Source organism: Pelophylax lessonae (genome assembly GCF_965119305.1).
Source record: "Pelophylax lessonae genome assembly, chromosome: 8".
Taxonomy (NCBI): domain Eukaryota; kingdom Metazoa; phylum Chordata; class Amphibia; order Anura; family Ranidae; genus Pelophylax; species Pelophylax lessonae.
Genome location: NC_138775.1, coordinates 209,129,842 through 209,151,465, shown reverse-complemented (window position 1 = coordinate 209,151,465; position 21,624 = coordinate 209,129,842). Strand labels below are relative to the sequence as shown.

General features: G+C 44.2%; 1 protein-coding gene across 2 annotated transcripts in view; it reads right to left on the bottom strand.

Moving 5' to 3' along the window:
* PIGC (phosphatidylinositol glycan anchor biosynthesis class C) overlaps positions 1-10,000 on the bottom strand; it is a 61,378-nt gene extending 51,378 nt beyond the window's left edge. Inside the window, exon 1 of one of the 2 annotated variants that reach the window (XM_082266059.1) lies at positions 9,894-10,000. The gene's annotated coding sequence lies outside the window, so the exon portion shown is untranslated. The remainder of the gene's footprint in view (positions 1-9,893) is intronic. The other variant, XM_082266058.1, reaches the window with a different exon arrangement.
* Between the last annotated feature and the right edge of the window lie 11,624 nt (positions 10,001-21,624).

Below are 21,624 nucleotides of genomic sequence, written 5' to 3'. Positions count from 1 at the left end.
CATAATCTAGGATTGATTACATATTCATTGATCACCATCACCTAGAACTTATCCATAGCTCCAAAATTGAGGTCTCTACTATTTCTGATCAAGCTCCGATATGCCTTAGCCTTACCATCCCTTCTTTACCTCTTAAAACCACTAATTGGAAGCTTAATGACTCTCTTCTAACAGATCCCGTTGACAGGTCTCAGATTAATGAGGAACTGTCCTGGGCTCTAGAAAGAAGAAGGAGCGAGAAAACCTCAAATCTTTGCTATTACATGATATTAAAAAATTGGAGAAGAGTAATAAAGCTTTACAATCCCTGCCCCTATTGCACTCCCTTACTCAAAAGAGGGAGGAGTTGAAAGCCCTTCTTCACTCCGAACAAAAGAATTCATTTTGCCTGGTCGCCCAACGCAGATACGAATTTGGCGACAAACCCAGTCATCTTTTATCGTGGTCACTATAGCAAAACAGCCTCTTTTATATAAAAAATGAAAACGTCTTCTGACTCGTTGGTGTACGATACTAACGCTATAGCTAAAGAATTCCATCAGTTCTATCAACAGTTATATCACATGCATAGCACATACGTCGACCCAAACCTTCATCGCACCAAAATCCAAGAATACCTTTCACAGGCTCCATTGCCCACAATCCCCTCTTCAGCCCTTAGGGCGATGGAGGATGACCTTACAGTTGAAGCTTCTCGGTTAGCTACTATCATACCTTTCAAGATATTTTACTACCTAGATTGATGACTTATGCAAATACACCTTTCACTGGCAACACCCTGAGACCCGAAACACTTCCTGCACACATTACAGTTATTCCCAAACCGGGGAAGGACCTCAGTTCATGTGGTATTTACCGTCCTATTTCCCTCTTAAACATAGATGCTAAATGATATGCTAAAGTCCTGGCAACCAGGCTACTCCCCTTGATCCCTCAATGGATTTTGAGTGATCAGAAGGGTTTCATTCCTGGTAGGGAGGCGCGGGACAATGCCCTTCGCACTCTTTCCCTGATCTCACACGTTCTAGGGACTTCCCAGCCCACTTTATTACTCTCTACAGATGCTAAAAAAGCTTTTGATAGAGTGGACTGGGTATACCTGATGTCGACCTTGTCCTCCTTCGGTTTGGGTCCCAGTATAGTATGCTAAACAGGATTTCTGCATTCTTTAACTCCCTGACAGCTTAACTTAGAATTAACGGTATCTTGAGTGAGCCCTTTTCCCTGCACAACAGCACCAGGCAAGGCTGTCCCCTCTCTCCAATTTTGTTTGCCCTTTCCCTGGAACCCTTTCTAGAATCTATTCGCCAGAATATGAACATTCACGGGGTCAAGGTTGGATCATATGAACATAAATATGCAGCCTACGCTGATTACATATTTTTTTGTGTTCAGCAGCCTAATATCACCTTGTCAGCGTTTGAGGCCTTTGGACCAATATCCAATTTTAAAATTAATCCATCAAAGTCAGAAATTCTGAATATTTCGGTCCCATCTAAAACGGTTGCTCTTTTGAAACCTTCTTTCTTCTTCTCCTGGTAAAAACTGAACCTGAAGTAAGGCTTTTCTTTACCTCTAATCCCACACTATTATTTCACGAAAACTATATTCCTTGCTGAATTCTATTCGTAAGGACCTTCATAATTGGTTCCAGTTTGCTCATTCCTAGTTGGGTATAATCAATGCCATAAAGATGAATATTTTACCTAAACTCTTATTTCTGTTTCAAATGATTCCCTACAAGGTGCCTCCAGGCTTTTTCACAACTTTGTCCCCATTAATATCCAAATATGTTTGGCATCGGAAACGCCCACGTATCTCGAGGGCCCAACTCAGTAGGCCGAAAAATGAAGGAGGCCTGGCCCTACCAGATTTTTAAAAATACTTTACCGAAACTGTACTCCTAAGACTCTTGGACTGGAAGCATCATAGAGATACCAAACTCTGGGTTCAACTGGAACATGGTCTTAGTAAATCGTAATGGTTTTAGTTGATCTGGATACCTAGGATCTACAGTTATTTGGCTGATGACACCTCTCCCTAAACGGTCTCTATTTTCGCGGTCTGGGATGATATATGCAAGACTAATAATTGGGGTTATAGCTAACCCCTGATGCCATTGACGGGCCACTCGTTCTTCCCTCCCAGTCAATTAGATCAGTTTCTTACTAAATGGTTTACCTCGCCCACTGTCTTACTGCATCAAGTCACTTCAACAAGCAGAATCTTGCCATTGCACTCCCTCTTAAAAGCTTCTACAGCTTCAATCCTTGACCAATGGAGATATCACCAATTATCTAAGTTCATCAAATCCTTGAAAACACCACTACGTTCCTTATCTCATCTCAATCCATTGGAGAATACCCTGTCTACAACACAGCCACCAAGATTTGGATTATCATTACTATATAAAGCTCTTTTGGCATTGGATACTGATTCTTGCTCTAATTTTATTTCTTGATGGGAAGCAGATTTGAACATCCCCCTAACAGACCAACAACGCTCCATTGTTATTAGACTGGCCCATGTCTCCTCCATATCTTCAAAAATCTCTGAATCCAATAAAAAACTCCTGACCAGGTGGCACTACACTCCTGCTCTCCTTAATACTTTCTTTTCAGACTCCTCGGATCTATGCTGGAGAGGTTGCAGTGAAACTGCTACACACGCACATCTATGGTGGTTCTGCCCATATTGGGAGTCTGTCCTATATTGGATTAAATCATTCAAGGTTTTGCAGTACCGAATGATCCATGGTCTGTATTGTTTCACTGAACGGGCAAACCAGTAGGATGATACAAGAAATCCATCAACCCTCATCTCCTAAACGCTGCAAAATCACTGATTCCTACATTTTGGAAGCAATCCACTGTCCCATCATTGCGACAATGGCTACAAATGGTAGACCACACATACCATATGGAGGATCTCACATACTAATTCAGAAAGAAATCCCACATTTCTCAGAAAATATGGTCCTGCTGGTTCACCTTCACGTTCTCTTCGGCCTATGCAGAAATTATTGCCCAATCTCAACGTCAGCCTTAGGGGAAGAACTAACAAATGTCTTGGGTACTATTGGGTAGTATTCATTCACCTTTGCTTTTCTTTTCCTTAAATTAGGGAACTGGTATCTTTCTCATACTCATGAGGCGGCCTCCCCCCTTCCTCTGGATCTGGTCTTTTCCTCATTCTTTCCACTTCCCCTCTTTCCCTGATCTCCCCCTTCTCTCACTCCTTTTTTCTCTTCTTTTTCTTTTTCCTTTCTTATTTTGGTATAAGAGACATGCGCCCCTCTCTAAGCATTTGTTACGGGCCATGTCAACCTTACTTTAGTGATGTATGGTAGTTTGTCACTTTGGATCACAACTTGACTTATTTGACATGTCTCAGTGTAATAATTTGTTACTGGTCATTACCATTGTTTGTTTTGTAATGGCACATTTGTCTTGCCATTCTTTGCTGTTTTACTTTTTTGTTTTTACCTGTATTTTCTACAAAACAATGAACATTTATTGAACAAAAAAAATCTATATTTTTTGCTAGAAAATTACTTAGAACCCCCAAAGATTAAATATATATTTTTTAGCAGAGACCCTAGAGAATAAAATGGCAATTGCTGCAATATTTTATGTCTCACTGTATTTGCGCCGAAGTCTTTCAAACGCAGTTTTTTGGGAAAAAATACACTTTAATAAATATTAAAGAAAAATAAACAGTAAAGTTAGCCCAATTTTTTGTATAATGTGAAAGATGATGTTACGCCGAGAATCGTGAGAGAATCTTGATCTTTATTCTAAACAAAAAAATTGTGATTCTCATTTTATCCAGAATTGCGCAGCTCTAAAATAAAAGTATAACTAATGCCTCGTACACACGCAGCGATTATCGGCCGACTGATCGGCCGTCTTTTGTCCAGTGTTGTTGTGTTGGTTGAAATGTGCTCTAGACTTGCACTGGACTTTTGTTGGCCAACAAAAACCAACTTCAGAAGTGATGTCATGTGATGGTTTACTTTCCGTGTGTTTTTTCTTCTCTGAGCATGCCCAGTCTTGCTCATCAGATTTTTGTCTGCCAAAATCTGTACTGACTGACGAAAAATCGGCCGCTGTGGTGACGGCCAACAAAAATTTTATAGCATGCACACCAGATTTTATTCGGCCGAAAAGTCGCAGTCGGTTGTCAGAAGCATCATACTAACAAGCCAAAAATCGGCTGATAGGACGTTGGCCGAAAATTCACGGCCAACAATCATTGCATGTGTATGAGGCAAAAGGCTCCATTCACATTAGCGCATATCCCAAGTTGCACAATTTCCAGAGCGCCTTTCAAACGACTTTTGGTTCGATTTTGATCTGACATTACACTCTATGGATCAAAGTCGAAGCAAAGTAGTGCAGACACTTTTTCAAGTCGCACCAATTTGAATAGGTGCCATTGAAAAAAATGGAGTGCGATTTCTTATGTGACTATAAAGTCTTAAGTCCCATGACAAATTGCACAAGTGTGAATGGAGGCTAAAGTTAATTTTTTTTTTGTTGTTAATAGAGAGGAGATGGATTACAACAGGTTTTTACTGCTGTCTGTGTCCCCATTAGGGAGATTCATGTTTACCGTTATCATCAAAAGTGAAAGAAAATCTAAAATTTTGGGTTGTCCCCAGAAAAGTATTAGAAGGAAAATCTTCCAATCAATGGGGACACTAGTTCTGGAGACCTGGGAGGGGGGGTTTCATAATTTGCAGTGACTTCCTCTCACTTCCTGTTTGGCTATGGGACAGGAAATGAAGGTAAATCTCCTCAATGAGATGGCAAAAATAAATGACAGGGGTTATAATCCTCCCTTACAAAACTTTTTTTTTTTTTCATTTTAAATAGAGTATGTTCTACTTTAAAGTTAAGTACTTGTTACACCATGTTTGGAGGAAGAAAAATGCTGACTATGAGCCTTAGAACCCCCTCCCTACAGTCAAGCACGGAGGTGGAAACATTTTGCTTTGGGGCTGTTTCTATGTTAAAGGTACAGACCGACTTTGCTGCATTGTGGGGCCAATGGTCAGGACAATGTATTGTAAAATCTCGGAGGAGAACCTTCTTCCCTCAGCCAGAACACTGAAGATTGTCATGCTAAAAGACTCATCTATGACCAATCAGCCAAAACATACTGCCAAAGCAAAAAAGGAGTGGCTCAATATGAAGCACATTAACCTTCCTAGCGGCATTCCCGAGCGTGGCTCTGGGTTAAATTTCAGTGCCAAAAGCGGTAACCCCGAGCCACACTCGGGGTACCGCTAGGAAGATCGCTGGATCCTGGTAGAGGGGTTACTTACCTTGTCACCGGGATCCAGCAATGTATCTCGGCGGTGAGCAGCGGCGGAGCTTCCTCCCGATCCTCTGTGAGCCCTGGCTTCTGTCTCATGCGACACGACGTTCGCAGGGGGGGTGGAACCAGCGGCAAATTCAAATGTAAAACACACCAAACACACTGATATATTGCAAAATAAAATATAGTCACATTAGTTTGTCCCCCAGTGCCCTTTCCTGCAGTTTTACTGTAATATATATATATATATATATATATATATATATATACACATACACACACGTATATTATATATATATATATATACACACACACACACACATACATACATACTTTAGTTTAACTTTAACTTATTTATAGTTTTTTATTATATTATAATTTATGATTTTTTGTTTCAAACTTTATTATACCCGAGATGTTATAAAGAAGAACGCACAGTAAAAAAAAAAATCATATGTAAATAGTTGGTTTGGGCTGCTCATTCTTAAGAATTACATGCAAAATAATGGTACCGCTTTCAGCACCTAAAATCCGAAAGAATCATAACGCCAGGGAGGTTAAGGTCATGGAGTGGCCTAGCCAATCTCCAGGCCTTAATCCTGTAGAAAATTTATGGAGGGAACTAAAACTTCAAGTTGCCAAGCGACAGCCAAGAAACCTTAAGGATTTCGAGAAGATCTGTAAAGAAGAGTGGACATAAAACCCCTCCAGAGATGTATGCAAACCTGGTCACCAACTACAAGAAACGTCTTACCTCTGTGCTTGCCAACAAGGGTTTCTCCACCAAGTCATGTTTTGCTTGGGGATCAAATACTTATTTTACTCACTGAACTGCAGCTTAATTTATAACCTCTGTATCACATGTTTTTCTGGATTTTTGGTTGATAACCTCTCTCTATCATTTAAAATACACCTATGATAAAAATGATAAACCCTTCATTTCTTTGTAAGTGGGCAAACTTACAAAATGTGCAAGGGATCAAATAATTATTTCCCCCACTCAAAACATGTAGTCTGCTAAAGTTTTTTTTTCGCACATGAAAGCCCCACAATGAAGTAAACTTGGCTCACTGAAATATATTCATTTTTCTTGAATATGCTTTGTACTGCGTCTGCTATAAACAAGCCCTAACGGTGGCCCAAATACACTTTGATAAATGATGGATTTAATTTCCAATTAATCTCTTTGGTAGGAATAATTGATTGATTGATAGTTGACCACTCATTCAATTGATATGCCACATGCATAGAACTTGACTTTGCTCAATAGTTAGGAGATATGATTCCAAGTTATCAATTGCATCTTTGTTGTCACCATGCAATCTCATGTTCCTATCCAGCAAATTCATGAAGAAAGCTTCTTAGTGCTGCTAAGCAAGATAACACAAATCAATAATTATCTACTCCAATCGACTCAGTCGGACTGAATCTGATCTAAATCAAGTCTACACCAAGCAGAAGAGAAATGACACCTATTTGATTGAATCACAAATTGGTCTGATAATGAAATCAAAGTGTGTGTGGCATCCATAAAGGTGCAGCCTGAGGGTCTATTTGTTACAAAGCATCCTGCAGGGTCACTGATGTAGAGATGGGCCCTGGCGTGTTTGGGATCAAAGTCCCAACTCACCTGGCCGATCCTGCCAGGAAGCCGACACTGCACACAGCTAATAACAGGCAGCGAGACATTTTCTGGTGTGTGCAGTTGCAGACCGGGAAATGTCTCACTGCCTGTTATTAGCGGTGTGCAGTGTCGTCTTCCTGGTGGGATTGGGCAGGTGGTTTGGGACTACAGTGTTGGCTTCCTGGCGGGACTGGGCAGGTGGGTTGGGACTACAGTGGCAGCTTCCTGGAAGGATTGGGCAGGTGGGTTGAGACTGAGGTTCTGAGGAAGAGGCATGGCCCTCGAAACGCGTCAGCCCTCCGCTTTTACAAGATATTGGACTCCTGTAAAGATGCTGCTTTATGGAATTGAAATGCTTGACTTTCACGTATGTTTGTGAGTAGCTGACTTTTACCTTTTTTTTATTAATGAACTCGCTGAGGATAATGCGCTAGGCTGGTGCGCCCTTCTTTTGTTTTGTATTCACAGGGTTGGGACTACAGTGTTGGCTTCCTGGTGGGATTGGGCAGGTGGGTTGGGACTACAGTAGCAGCTTCCTGGCAGGATTGGGCAGGTGGGTTGGGACTACAGTGTTGGCTTCCTGGTGGGATTGGGCAGGTGGGATGGGACTACAGTGGCAGCTTCCTGGTGGGATTGGGCAGGGGGGTTGGGACTACAGTGTTGGCTTCCTGGTGGGATTTGGCAGGTGGGATGGGACTACAGTGGCAGCTTCCTGGTGGAATTGGGCAGGTGGGTTGGGACTAAAGTGTCGGCTTCCTGGTGGGATTGGGCAGGTGGGTTGGGACAACGATCCAGAACACGCCAGAGCTCATCTCTACTGATGAGCTGATCTTGATGCATTGCACTGTTAATTTTTATTTTTTTAACAAACTTTATTGAAATATCACATTTCATTACATTCAATTGGCTGCTGTATGGTACAATACGGTGCATTGCTTTGCACTGTGCTGAAAATAGTACAGCCTGCCGTACCTTTTTTCAGAGAACACCACCCGCACCCCAAAGCAACGCAGTGCTGTGATCCAGGTGTTCCATTAGAATAGGCAATGGAAGTGATGTTCTGTCAGCTAAATACTTACTGCGCATGCATAGCAGGTTTGCTAATGTGACAGAACACCTGCAGTCAGAAGGCGGTAGCGGACATCTTACTACACCCAGCTACACCTTGAATTTCACAGTTATTTTAGCAATAAACTGAACAGGAAATGTAACATGAAAACAGTATGACAGATCCCAATATACTATATTGATTTACAGTATCTCACAAAAGTGAGTACACCCCTGACATTTTTGTAAACATTTTATTATATCTTTTCATGTGACAACACTGAAGAAATTACACTTTGCTACATTGTGTACAGCTTGTATAAGAGTATAAATTTGCTGTCCCCTCAAAATAACTCAACACACAGCCATTAATGTCTAAACCGCTGGCAACAAAAGTGAGTACACCCTTAAGTGAACATGTCCAAATTGGGTCAAATTAGCCATTTTCCCTCCCCGGTGTCATGTGATTTCTTACCGTTACAAGGTCTAAGGTGTGAATGGGGAGCAGGTGTGTTAAATTTGGTGTTATGTGACATACTGCAGCAGAGCATGATCCCCTCCCTTCAGAGACTGGGCCGCAGGGCAGTATTCTAACGTAATAAAAAAAACCCAAACACAACTCCACAACCACTGCCTTGCTAAAGAAGCTGAGGGTAAAGGTGGTGGATTGGCCAAGCATGTCTCCAGTCCTAAACCCTATTGAGCATCTGTGGGACATCCTCAAATGGAAGGTGGAGGAACGCAAAGTCTCTAACATCCACCAGCTCCGTGATGTCATCATGGAGGAGTGGAAGAGAACTCCAGTGCCAACCTGTGAAGCTCAGGTGATCTCCATGCCCAAGATGGTTAAGGCAGTGCTGGGAAATAATGGTGGCCACACAAAATATTGACACTTTGGGCCCAATTTGGACATTGTCACTTAGGGGTGTTCTCACTTTTGTTGCCAGCGGTTTAGCCATTAATGGCTGTGTGTTGAGTTATTTTGAGGGGACAGCAAATTTACATTGTTATACAAGCTGTACCCTCACTACTTTACATTGTAGCAAAATGTAATTTCTTCAGTGTTGTCACATAAAAAGATATAATAAAATGTGAGGGGTGTACTCACTTTTGTGAGATACTGTAGCTGCGTGTAGTAAGATGTCCACTGGTGCCTTCTCACTGCAGGTGTTCTGTCAGATTAGCAAACCTGTGCATGCGCAGTATGTATTCAGCTGACAGCACATCACTTCTTTTACCTAATCTGATGTTCCAGTAATGGTGAACCTTGGCACCCCAGATGTTTTGAAACTACATTTCCCATGATGCTAAATTACACTGCGGAGTGCATGAGCATCATGGGAAATGTAGTTCTAAAACATCTGAGATGCCAAGGTTCTCCATCACTGGATTCTGACAGAACACAGCACATAGGAGATGAGGCATATTGCCTTGCCATGGAATAGACACCTGACACAGTCCCACCACACCTGCTGTGAAAGGAGACAGAGCATGGAAAGAGCTGGCTGGGAATCCAGCAGCCATGGAGAAGAAGGATACATGACAGCACAGTACATGGAAATAAGGAGAACAGACACAGAGCTGGAGGTTGCCAGGCAACCAGAAGCCCAGCAATAGGGGGCGTGACTATGAGGACCCCTCGAGACTGTCCTTACCATTGCCTGCACTTTTTAGCTGTCAGTGTGCCAATTCTCATGGAATGACAGCTTTGCTAATCCCTTCGTTAGCGATAAAACGTGGCTGGCTAATAACCCCATACCGGTACATACTTTACACTGCACCTATTATCGGCATGTGTGACAGCCAGCCCCTCCAATACTCCCACACCAGAGGAAGCACCCACACTGACAGGAGTGCTGTACGTCTATAGTTCAGTATTAGAATCCTTCCTCCGTCTTACCTGCACTGTATGTACAAATCTCAGGGTTCCCTGTAATCACCTTCTACCCGCAACACAGTCCTCAGCGGAAGACTACCAATCCCAGCATACACCGCGCTCACTTCCGGGCTGTATCACGTGACAGGGCACACAGGGAGATGGGCCAACTGTACTGTCTGTGTGTACTGTACATCTACTGTACAGCTCTATGAGTGGTGACAGGGACTGGCTGGAAGGGATATATACAGGGCATGTGATTGCTGGATGATATAAGGCCACTATATGGGGGGGGCAGGATATGGGGACACTATAGAGAGATGCAGGACATAGGGGAAATATCTATAGGAGCAAGATATGGGGACACTATACACTGGGGTTGCCACCTCATCCCTTAAATCCAGGACATATATTTATTACACAGGTTCTGAGGCTAATATAAGTCACTAAGGCCCCTTTACGGTCTGTTTTTCATCCATCTGTTGACGGATGAAAAACGGACATCAATGCATCTCTATGTAAAAACGGATGATCATCCGTTTTCATCCGCTTCCGTCAATGTCCGTTTTTTGGAACAGATGAATGCCCTATTTTTCATCCGACAAAAAAACGGATCGGACGAAAAACGGATGTAAACGGACAAACGGTCAGTTTTTCATCCGTTTTTGCATTGGTAGTGGATGTAAAAAAAAAAAAACGGATACATTTTGACGTGACTGAACTGATGAACTAAGGCCTCTTTCACACGGCCGCTCCGGTTTTTTGCTCCACTGCGGGACTTTTTTTTTTTTTTTTTTACGGAGCGGATGACACTTGTGTCATCCGCTCCGTATGTCCGCATATCATCCCATCCGTTTGTGGATGATATACGGACATAATGTAAGTCTATGGGCATTGCGGATGTCAGCGGGGGACACCGCTGACATCCGATTTTGCTTCCTTTCCGATTTTTGAACGGAGGAAAAATAGGGTTCTGTTCCGTTCCAAAAAACGGAACAGAACTGAAAGGAAGAAAATCGGATGTCAGCAGATGGTATTCCGCTGACATCCGCAATGCCATTGACTTACATTATGTCCACAAATCATCCGCAAAAAAATAGGATGATTTGCGGACATACGGAGCGCCCATGTGAAAGGGCCCTTAGGGCCCCTTTCACACTATCCGTCCGTTGGACGGGCTCTGTTTTTCTCAGCGGGGGATCGAGCCGCCGATCCCCCGCTGAGCAGGAGGATGACAGCTGTGTCTCCGCGCTGTGTGCGGAGACACAGCTGTCAGTTCCCCATGCATCTCTATGGGGGAAATCGGATGGGAACGGACTGTCTGTCCGTTCTCATCTGATCCGCTGGACGGATGGAAAATGGGGTTTCCATCCATCCAGATTTGACGGATCGGATCGGGTGTCAGCGGACATGTCTCCGCTGACATCCGATCCCCCATAGAGATGCATGGGGGGACCGTTCAGATCCACCAAAAAAATGGACAGGCGGATCTGAACGGTCTGCCTGTGTGAAAGGGGCCTAAGAGAGTTTAATTACCACCTTAATCAGCCACAGAACCTGTGTAATTAATGTGTGTCCTGGTTAAGGCCCCTTTCACACAGCCTCTCCGTCGGACGGATTCCGTTTATCTCAGCGGGGGATCGATCCGCTGATCCCCCGCTGAGCTGGAGGATGACAGCTGTTCTCCGTGCTGTGTGCGGAGACACAGCTGTCAGTTCCCCATACATCTCTATGGGGGAATCGGATGGGAACAGCCCGCCGGTCCGTTCTCATCCGATCCGATCCGCTGGACAGATGTAAAATAGGGTTTCCATCCGACATCCGATGCCCTATAGGGATGCATGGGGGGAGCGTTCAGATCTGCCAAAAAAACAGACAGGCGGATCTGAACCTGTGTGAAAGAGCCCTCTAAGGGATGAGATGGCAACTCTACTCTACACTCACCGGCCACTTTATTAGGTACATCTGTTCACTTGCTTGGTAAGGGTCCTTTCACATGGGCTTTCCGCCCAGCGGTCTCCGTTTTGCTCAGCGGGGATCGATCGCCGATCCCCACTGAGCAGGCGGATGACAGCTCCATCTCCGTTCTGTGTGCAGAGACGGAGCTGTCAGAGCCCCACTCTCCTCTATGGGGGACCACCTGTCTGTTTTTATCTGATCTTATCAGATCCATTCCTACAGACGGATGGAAAATAGGGTTTCCAGCCATCTGGATTTCATGGACAGGATCGGATCGGATAGCAGCGGGTGTGAGCGGAGATGTCACCGATGACATCCGCTGCTCCATAGGGCTGCATGGAGCATCCGATCCGGTCTGCCTAAAAAACAGACAGGCTGATCGCATCAGAAAGCCTGTGTGAAAGGGACCTTACAGAAATTGCTAATCAGTCAATATCATGGCAGCAACTCAATGCAGGCATCTAGATGTGGTGAAGATGACTTGCTGAAGTTCAAATCAAGCATCAGATCAGGGATTAAAGCAGAGTTCCAGCCTGTTTTTGTGTTTATTAAAAGTCAGCAGCTACAAAAAGTGTAGCTGCCGACTTTTTAATAAACACACACTCACCTGTCCCAGGATCCAGCGATGCCGCCGGCGGGAGCCTCAGTTCTCTCCCTCTTCTCCCTGCAGTGCCGGCATCACAAGTGTGGGCATCCGGCTGTGACAGCTTGCGGCTTCACAGCTGGGTGCACACTGCGCATGCACGAGTCACACTGCGCTTCCCTAGTGGCCGAGCAATCTTCTGGGACCTGTGACGTGTCCCAGAAGATTGCAGGGAGGGTGAGAGGAGAACTTCCGCTTAGGCCGCCTAGGGCGGGCTGGTACATGGCTGGGTTTACACTTTGTGTGGAGCGGCTCGCAGCAGGGGTTGTCCTTGTTCACCAATTCAGGCCCGAATTTGTAGCTGAATCCAGAGCTGAAACGGACCAAAGACACACAGGACCCTTCTACAAACTGCTCTTCAGTCGTCCCCAGGCTGTGCATACTGGCTCCATTGAGAGCCGGTCACAGTCTCCTGACATACAAATTGGATGCAGGGAAACCCACATCCAATTCGCACCAGTGTGGACCCAACCTTAAGTGACTTTGAACTCGGCACGGTTGTTGGTGCCAGACGAGCTGGTCTGAGTTTTCTAAAACTGCTGATCTACTGGCAATTTCACACACAACCATCTCTCGGGTTTACAGAGAATGGTCCGAAAAAGAGAAAATATCTAGTGAGCGGAAGTTGTGTGGAGGAAAATGCCTGGTTGATGTCAGAGGAGAATGAGCAGACTGGTTCAAGATGATAGAAATTCAACAGTAACTGAAATAACCACTCTTTACAACCAAGGTATGCAGAATACCATCTCTGAACGCACAACACATTGAACCTTGAAGCAGATGGGCTACAGCAGCAGAAGACCACACCGGGTGCCACTCCTGTCAGGTAAGAACAGGAAACTGAGGCTACAATTCACACAGGCTCACCAAAATTGGACAGTAGTAGATTGGAAAAATGTTGCCTGGTCTGATGAGTCTCAATTTCAGCTGTGACATTCAGATGGTAGTGTCAGAATTTGGTATAAACAACATGAAAACATGGATCCATCCTGCTTTGTATCAATGGTTCAGGCTGGTGGTGGTGTAATGGTGTGGGGGATATTTTCTTGGCACACTTTGGGCCCCTTAGTACCTATTGAGCATCATTTAAACACCACAGCCTACCTGAGTATTGTTGCTGACCATTTCCATCCCTTTATGACTACAGTGTACTCATCTTCTGATGGCTCCTTCCAGCAGGATAATGCACCATGTCACAAAGATCAAATCATCTCACCACTGGTTTCATGAACATGACAATGAGTTCTTTGTACTCCAATGGCCTTCACAGTTACCAGATCTCAATCCAGTAGAGCACCTTTGGGATGTGGTGAAACGGGAGATTCGTATCATGGATACGGGCATGGGTTTACAAAAGGGCGTTCTTGTCAAACCAATCTGTTAACATTCAATGAGGAGGTGAGCTGTGAGCTATATAGGGGCAGACCAGTGGATGTGGTGTACCTGGATTTTGCTAAGGCATTTGATACAGTTCCCCACAAACACTTCATTTATAAAATAAGGTCTGCCGGCATCGACCACAAGGTTTGCTCTTGGATACGGAACTGGTTAAAGGGGCGTGTCCAAAGGGTGGTAATAAATAACGCATACTCAGACTGGTCTGGGGTGATAAGTGGGGTCCCCCAAGGCTCAGTCCTGGGACCAATTTTGTTCAATTTATTCATAAATAGCATTGAGGACGGGGTCAGTAGCTCGATATTATTTTTGCAGATGACACAAAATTGGGCAGGGCAATAACTGCACAGCATGAAGCAGATATCCTACAGAATGACCTGGACAAAATAACAGAGTGGGCATCTACATGGCAAATGAGGTTTAATGTGGAGAAGTGTAAGGTTTTGCACTTGGGGACTAAAAACATAAAAGCACAATACACATTTGGGGGAATCAAAAATGGAGAAAGATCTGGGAGTCTCAGTAGAAGATATACTTAGCAATAGCATGCAATGTCAAGCGGCAGCTGCCAAAGCCGGCAGAATATTAGCATGCATAAGGAAGGGGATGTATTCCAGAGATAAAACTATAATCCTACCACTTTATAAAAACATTGGTCCGACCACATCTGGAGTATTCTGTCCAGTTCTGGTCGCCAGTCCTCAGGAGGGATGTGTTGGAGCTGGAGAGAGTCCAGAGAAGGGCAACTAAACTGATTAGGGGATTGGAGGACCTTAATTATTAAGAGCGCTTACAATCACTTGATTAATTCTCCCTGGAGAAGAGACACCTGAGAGGGGACATGATAGCAATTTACAAATACCTCAACGGTGATCTCAACATAGAAAAAAAACTATTCAGTCACAAGGATTGCATGAGGACGCGAGGCCATACAATGCGATTAGAGGAGAAACGTTTTAACCTCAGGCTATGCAGGGGGTTCTTTACTGTTAGGGCTACAAGACTGTGGAATTCTCTACCACAAGAGGTGGTTTCTGCTGGGAGTATGGCTACAATTTAAAAGACTCTTGGACATACATCTCATGGATCAAAACATTCAGAGGTGTAAGAAATGATTACGGCCACACACACCTACACAGGTTGAACTGGGTGGACTATTGTCTTTATTCAACCTCAATTACTATGTAACTATATGCAGCCAACAAATCTGCAGCAGCTGCGTGATGCTATCATGTCAATTTGGACCAAAATCTCTGAGGAATGTTTCCAACACAAATTGATGCTACAAAGAATTACGGCAGTTCTGAATGCAAATGGGGGTCCAACCCAGTACTAGGAGGTGTACCTAATAAAGTGGCCATTGAGTGCATAGAGATGCAGGGTATGGGGAAACTATATAGGGGTACAGGATATGGGGACACTATTCAAAGATGCAGGACATAGGGGCGATATCTACGGGTGCAAGATATGGGGACACTATATAAGGGTGCGGGATGTGGAGATGCGTATAGGGTTACATGATATGAATATTCTATATGGGGGCACTATTAAGGGTGTAGGTTATGGGAACAGTGCATGAGGACACTATATAGGGGTATAGAATATGGAAACAGTATATGGGCGTGCAAGATATGAGACAGGTTATAGGAACTTTTTGTGGGGGTGCAGGATATAGAAACACAGGGGGGTGTACTGCTTGGTCTTGTTATATATGTGGGGACAATTAATAGCAGCACTTTTCCTGTTCTATACAGTTGTGCTCAAAAGTTTTCATCCCCCTACAGAAATCGTGACATTTTGGCATTAATATTGAAAATATGACTGATTATGCCAAAAAAATATATTTTTATTTAGGAATATAAAAGAATTTGAAAAGAATAGTGATCATATGAAGCCATTTAGTGTCACAGAGTTGCTTGGCTCCTTTTTAAGAGAACAAGCATGTTTGACACGTGTGAAACAATTCTACCTGTATCCCCTGTATCCCCTCTATCCTGTTTGGCTTATGCAATAAAGGATTTCACTTCATTCAAGCTTCTGGTGGTGTGCGGCCAACCTTTCTTCTATATCTACGACGGTGGTGGGTCGGGTTCGGCACCCACATTGGATAGCTGTTTGTTTACTCATCTGAGCAGTGTATACATTCTCTGATCCTTTTTAAATTACAGTAATAGAAATCACCTAAATGACCCTGATCAAAAGTTTTCACACCCTGGAATGTTTGTCCTTGGTACAGAAACACACGGGTTAAAATGGCAATGAAAGAGTTATTTCCCACATCTCTGGCTTTTTAAATTGCAATTGGTGTCTGTGTATAAATAGTCAATGAGTTTGTTAGCTCTCACACGGATGCACTGAGCAGGCTAGATACTGAGCCAAAGGGAGCATAAAAGTACTGTCAAAAGACCTGCGTAACAAGGTAATGGAACTTTGTAAAGCTGTTCCATTACGTGAGTTTGTTAGCTCTCACATGGATGCACTGAGCAGGCCAGATGCTGAGCCATGGGGAGCAGAAAATAATCATCAAATGACCTGCTTAACAAGGTAATGGGACTTTATAAAGCTGGGGAAAAGGATATAAAAAGATATCCAAAGCCTTAACTATATCAGTCAGCTCTGTTCATTCACTTAAAGAAGAGTTCCACCCAATAATGGAAGCTCTGCTTATCTGCTTCATCCCCTTTCTGGTGCCACATTTGGCACCTTTCGGGGGGGGGGGGAGGGGGGAATGGGTACCTGTTTTTGACAGGTACCCCGTCCCCACTTCCGGGTTACCTGGCTGCGGTGAGTTCCCCCGGAAGTTCGGCCCCCCTCTGGGCCATTCACAAACCACAGAACGCTTGGCGCATGCACAGTAGGGAACCAGCTGTGTATAAATTGAAGGGACTTTTCACCTTTTAATTTATGCAGTAGAAGTAACATTCTTATCCCGTTGTTCTTGCCTTCCCTTACTGGGATAAAACCAGTCTTGTTGGTTTGGATTCAAATGGGCATCAGCTCTCTTAGTCTTGTGGCCAAGACTTTAGCATACAGTTTTGTATCAGCATTTAACAGCGCTATTGGTCCATAACTGGAACACAGAGTGGCGACTTTTCCCTCTATAGGTATTACTGTGACATAGGCCTGCAGTGATTCCCTCCTCATATGCTCCCCCTCTCCCAGTCCATTCATATATGAGCATCATTTTGGTATTAACTGTTCTTTTAATTTTCTGTAATATTGAATCCTGAACCCGTCAGGCCCTGGGCTCTTCCCTGTCACTGTATTTTTATTGCTGTACTAATTTCCCCTTGTGCTATTGGTTCTTCTAGGACTTGCAATTTTTCTGCTGATACTTTAGGTGTGTTCGCTTCCCTTAGGTATGCTTTTACTTTTTGTTTTCTTTTTGACTCTGCCTGTGACCCCTTTTGCCTCACAGAATAAAATGCACTTTAGTAACTTTGGAAGACCCTAGCAACTTCTGATGTTGTATATAGTATCACTCCTTTATTATTTTTCATCTTTTCTATATAGTTTTTACATTTTTTATTTTTTAATATTCTTGCTAGGTGTTTTCCTGGTTTATTACCCCATTGATATCTTTCCTTGCCCGCTCTATAGAACTGTCTTGTCTCTTGTTCCATTAGGTCTTTCAGTTTGTTTATTTTTATTACTAGGGCGTGTTGTATTTCCATGTCCACTTTCTTTTTATGTATCTGTTCCAACTCATGGATTTCTTTTATTACCTTTTCATGTTACTTGTCCTTTCTTTTTTTTTCTGGCACCTATGGAGATCAGTACCCCTCTGACAGGGGCTGTATGGGCTTCCCATATCGTAGCCTCTGGTATCTCTGGGGTTCCTTTTAACAGAAAGTAGAATTCTAGTTCTTTTTTTATCTTCTACTTCTTTATCTTGTATCAGTTCCTTAAGAGGTTGTAAACTCTTTTTTTATTTTCTTTTTTACTTACCCTGCAAGAGAAACACATAATGAGCTAGTATGCGATGCATACTAGCTCATTATGAAATACTTACCTTAGAACGAGCCCCCGCCGTGCCGTCCGCTTAGCTGGATGACGGGCGACATGTCTAGTCGCCCGTCTTCCGGGATCGCGGCATCCGGCCATCTGATTGGCCGGAGCCGCGGTGACGTCACTCCCGCGCACGCGCGCGGGAGCCGACAGTCACGGCACGGAGTTCTGAAGGAACGGTGTTCCGTGAGAATTACCTACCCGTGAGAAAAACCTACCCCTCGTCACTTCCGGTACTCGGCACTGTATGTAATGCAGCGGGTACATTAAAACAGCTGTGCTGAAATACGAGTCATCTCCGCTCCTGTCCCGGTCACTTCCCTGCTCTCGGATAGTAAATATAAAAGCGGCGGCGGCTGTATGAAAACATGAATCACTGAGCCGAAAGCCGCTTTTATATTTACTTGCCGAGAGCAGGGAAGTGACCGGGACAGGTGCGGGGATGACTCGTATGTCAGCACAGCTGTTTTAGGTAAGTGCCGCGTCGGTAGGTTTTTTTCACGGTACACCGTGATCGTTTTATACTAGTGCGCATGCGCACTAGTAAGCTCCTCTGTTCTGCCATTAGGTATCCGGCGCTCTGAGCATGCGCACTGCTGCGCTGCTCAGATGCTTCTGGCCGGAAGTGACGAGGGGTAGGTAATTCTCACAGGGTAGGTAATTCTCACAGGGTAGGTAATTCTCACGGAACAACGGCACGAGCGGCCGTTCCTTCAGTGCGCCTGCGCCAGTGACGTCACTGGATGCTTCTAAGGTAAATATCTCCTAAACGGTACATGTTTAGGAGATATTTACAGTACCTATAGGTAAGCCTTATTATAGGCTTACCTATAGGTACAAGTTGTAGAGGAGGGTTTACTTCCTCTTTAGTTCCTCATTTAGTCTCCAGGTACTTTTCCTATCTTGGGCTCCTGTAAACTTCAGCTTCATTGTTACTGGGGCAAGATCTGATAATGACATTAATTCTTTAGATGATTTTACTACTTTTTCTAACAATCTGTGCTCTACCATAATATAGTCTAGCCTTGAATACGTCCTGTGATTTGGGGAGTGAAAGGAGTAGTGCTTTACCCAAGGGTGTTGTGCTCTCCATACGTCCACTAGTTGACATTGATACAGTTTCTTCTTTACCATCCTTACCCACTTGCCGTCGCTGCACTGCCTTTTTAGGTCGGCAGGGTGGCTCTCCCAGGCAAAATCACGTTAATAGGCATTATCTGCCTGGGAGGCCACTAGGGGGCGAGTGCTCGCCGCTGGAGGCGCACTCTCGCCCCAGATCATCAGCGGGGAAGCCAGTGCGGGTGCCAGGCGGCTCCGATGGCCACCTGACACCAGCGATCCCCCCCCCCTGACAGAGAAGGACGGATGGCTGATGTAAACACAGCAGTCTGTCTTTCTCCCTGACATGATCACAGAGACCATGCGATCCTGCTATATAGGATCGCATGTCTCTGTGATCATTTCAAAAGCCCAACCCCCCCACAGTTAGAATCACTCCCCTAAGCTTACATTTAACCCCTTGATCACCTACAGGGTTAACCCCTTCCCTGCCAATGGCATTATTACAGTAACAGTGCATATTTTAAGCACTGATTACTGTAGTAATGTCACTGGTACCCCCAAAAGTGTCAAAAATGTCAGTTAGGGGTCTGATCTGTCCGCCGCAATGTCGCAGTCCCGCAAAAAATCGCAGATCGCTGCCATTACTAGTAAAAAAAAACAATAAAAATGACATTAATCTTTCCCGTAGTTAGTAAACGCAATAACCTTTGCGTAAACCAATCAAAATACGCTTATTGTGATATTTTTTTTTACCAAAAATATGTAGCAGAAAACAAATTGGCCGAAAATGTTAAAACATTTTGATTTTTATTTTTTTTTTTTTTTTTGGTAATGTTATATAGCAGAATGTGAAAAATATTGTTTTTTTTTTTTTTTTTCAAACTTGTCGCTTTTTTTTGTTTATAGCGCAAAAAATAAAAATTGCACGGGTGATCAAATACCAACAAAAGAAAGCTCTATTTGTGGGGAAAAAAGGACGTCAATATCGTTTGGGTACAGTGTTGCATGACTGCACAATTGTCCGTTAAAGTAACGCAGTGCCGAATCGCAAAATAGGGCCTGGTCATTAAGCAGCAAAATCTTCCGGTCTTAAAGTGGTTTAATTGGTGATTTCCAGTCCCCAGTGCACTTGACGTACTATCTACTCGAGGATCCATGCAGAAATTCAGGTCTCCTGGCAGGATTAATTTACTCTTCTTAAAATCCGTTTCCCAGGAGTTCTTTCAAATAGCCTTTCGGATTTCTGTTAGGGCAAAATATATTGGCCAGTGTACATTCCATTCCCTGTAACTTTCCTTTCAAAAATATAAATCTTCCTTCAGGGTCCACCTTCCTTTCTTCTAATGAGAACCTTACTTCTTTTTGCATTCCTATTGCTACTCCATTTGCTCTTTTAGTTGATGAGTCCTCATAATTCCATGTTGGGTGATGCTTGAGTATAATATTATATTTGTATCTTGTGCTAGGTGTTTCTCCTGTAAAAAGATTATACTTGCAGAGTATAGTTTGATTTATTTTAAGACCTTATGCCTTTTGTTTCTGGGGTATTTAGCCCTCTTACATTATAGGTTAAAAAAATGTAATATTATCATATTGTCTTTCCCTCTTCTCGCTCGCCCAACTCCCCATTCCTCCCCCCCTCTACTCCTGTCCTCGAACGAGCACGGCAGTCGGGAGGGTTTTTTACGGGCCGGGTGCCGGGGCTCAAAACCAGATATAAGAAGGAGTGACAAGAAAAAAGGAGGGTGCCAGATGTTTGGCACAATACATTCTTTCCCCTTACCCCCCCCCCCCCCCCCGATACTATTGAACCTATCGATTGGAGCTTTAGGCTGCATTCACATGTCAGCGTTTGGATCGCGGGCAGAACCGCCGCGGTTCCGCCCGCGATCCGGAGATTATTGCAAATCGCGGGACGCCTAGCGTTGCCCGTTGATTTGCAAAAGCCCCCAAAACGCCGAGCGATGTTGCCGCGATTTCCGCCTGCGGAATCGCGGCAACATCGCGCAAACAAAATCGCGGGACGCAATACGCTCCAAAGAAGTACAAGAGCTTCTTTGGAGCGTATTGCGTCCCGCGATTTTGTTTGCGCGATGTTGCCGCGATTCAGCAGGCGGAAATCGCGGCAACATCGCTCGGCGTTTGGGGGGCTATTGCAAATCAACGGGCAACGCTAGGCGTCCCGCGATTTGCAATAATCTCCAGATCGCGGGCGGAACCGCGGCGGTTCTGCCCGCGATCCAAACGCTGACATGTGAACGGAGCCTTAGACCTAAACCTGGTCTTTGAGTAGACCCCTACTTTCTCCATTTGGATCTTCTCTACCCGTCTACTCTTTTATTATGGGGTGGTGCTCTGTCTGAAGCGCTTGCTGGGCCCCCCTCCCTTAACGCAATCTATTTGTGATCTGCAGTGGGTGTCAGTATTAAGTTAATGACACCCCTAACACAGGTTGCAAACACAGTGCTTTTGCCTGCACTGGACTGCATGGTAGAAAACTATCATGCGATCCAGATGCAGTGTGTGTTTCCAAACGTAGTGCAAGTGCTACTTTTGGTGCAATTTGAATGGGCTGAATCCCACTGCACAGAACTGCATGTGAACTACACAGCATTCCTGTGTAATGTGCATGAAGTTCCTAGTGTGCACCAGCTCTTAAATTTTAAGTTTTAAAGCGGAGTTCCGCCC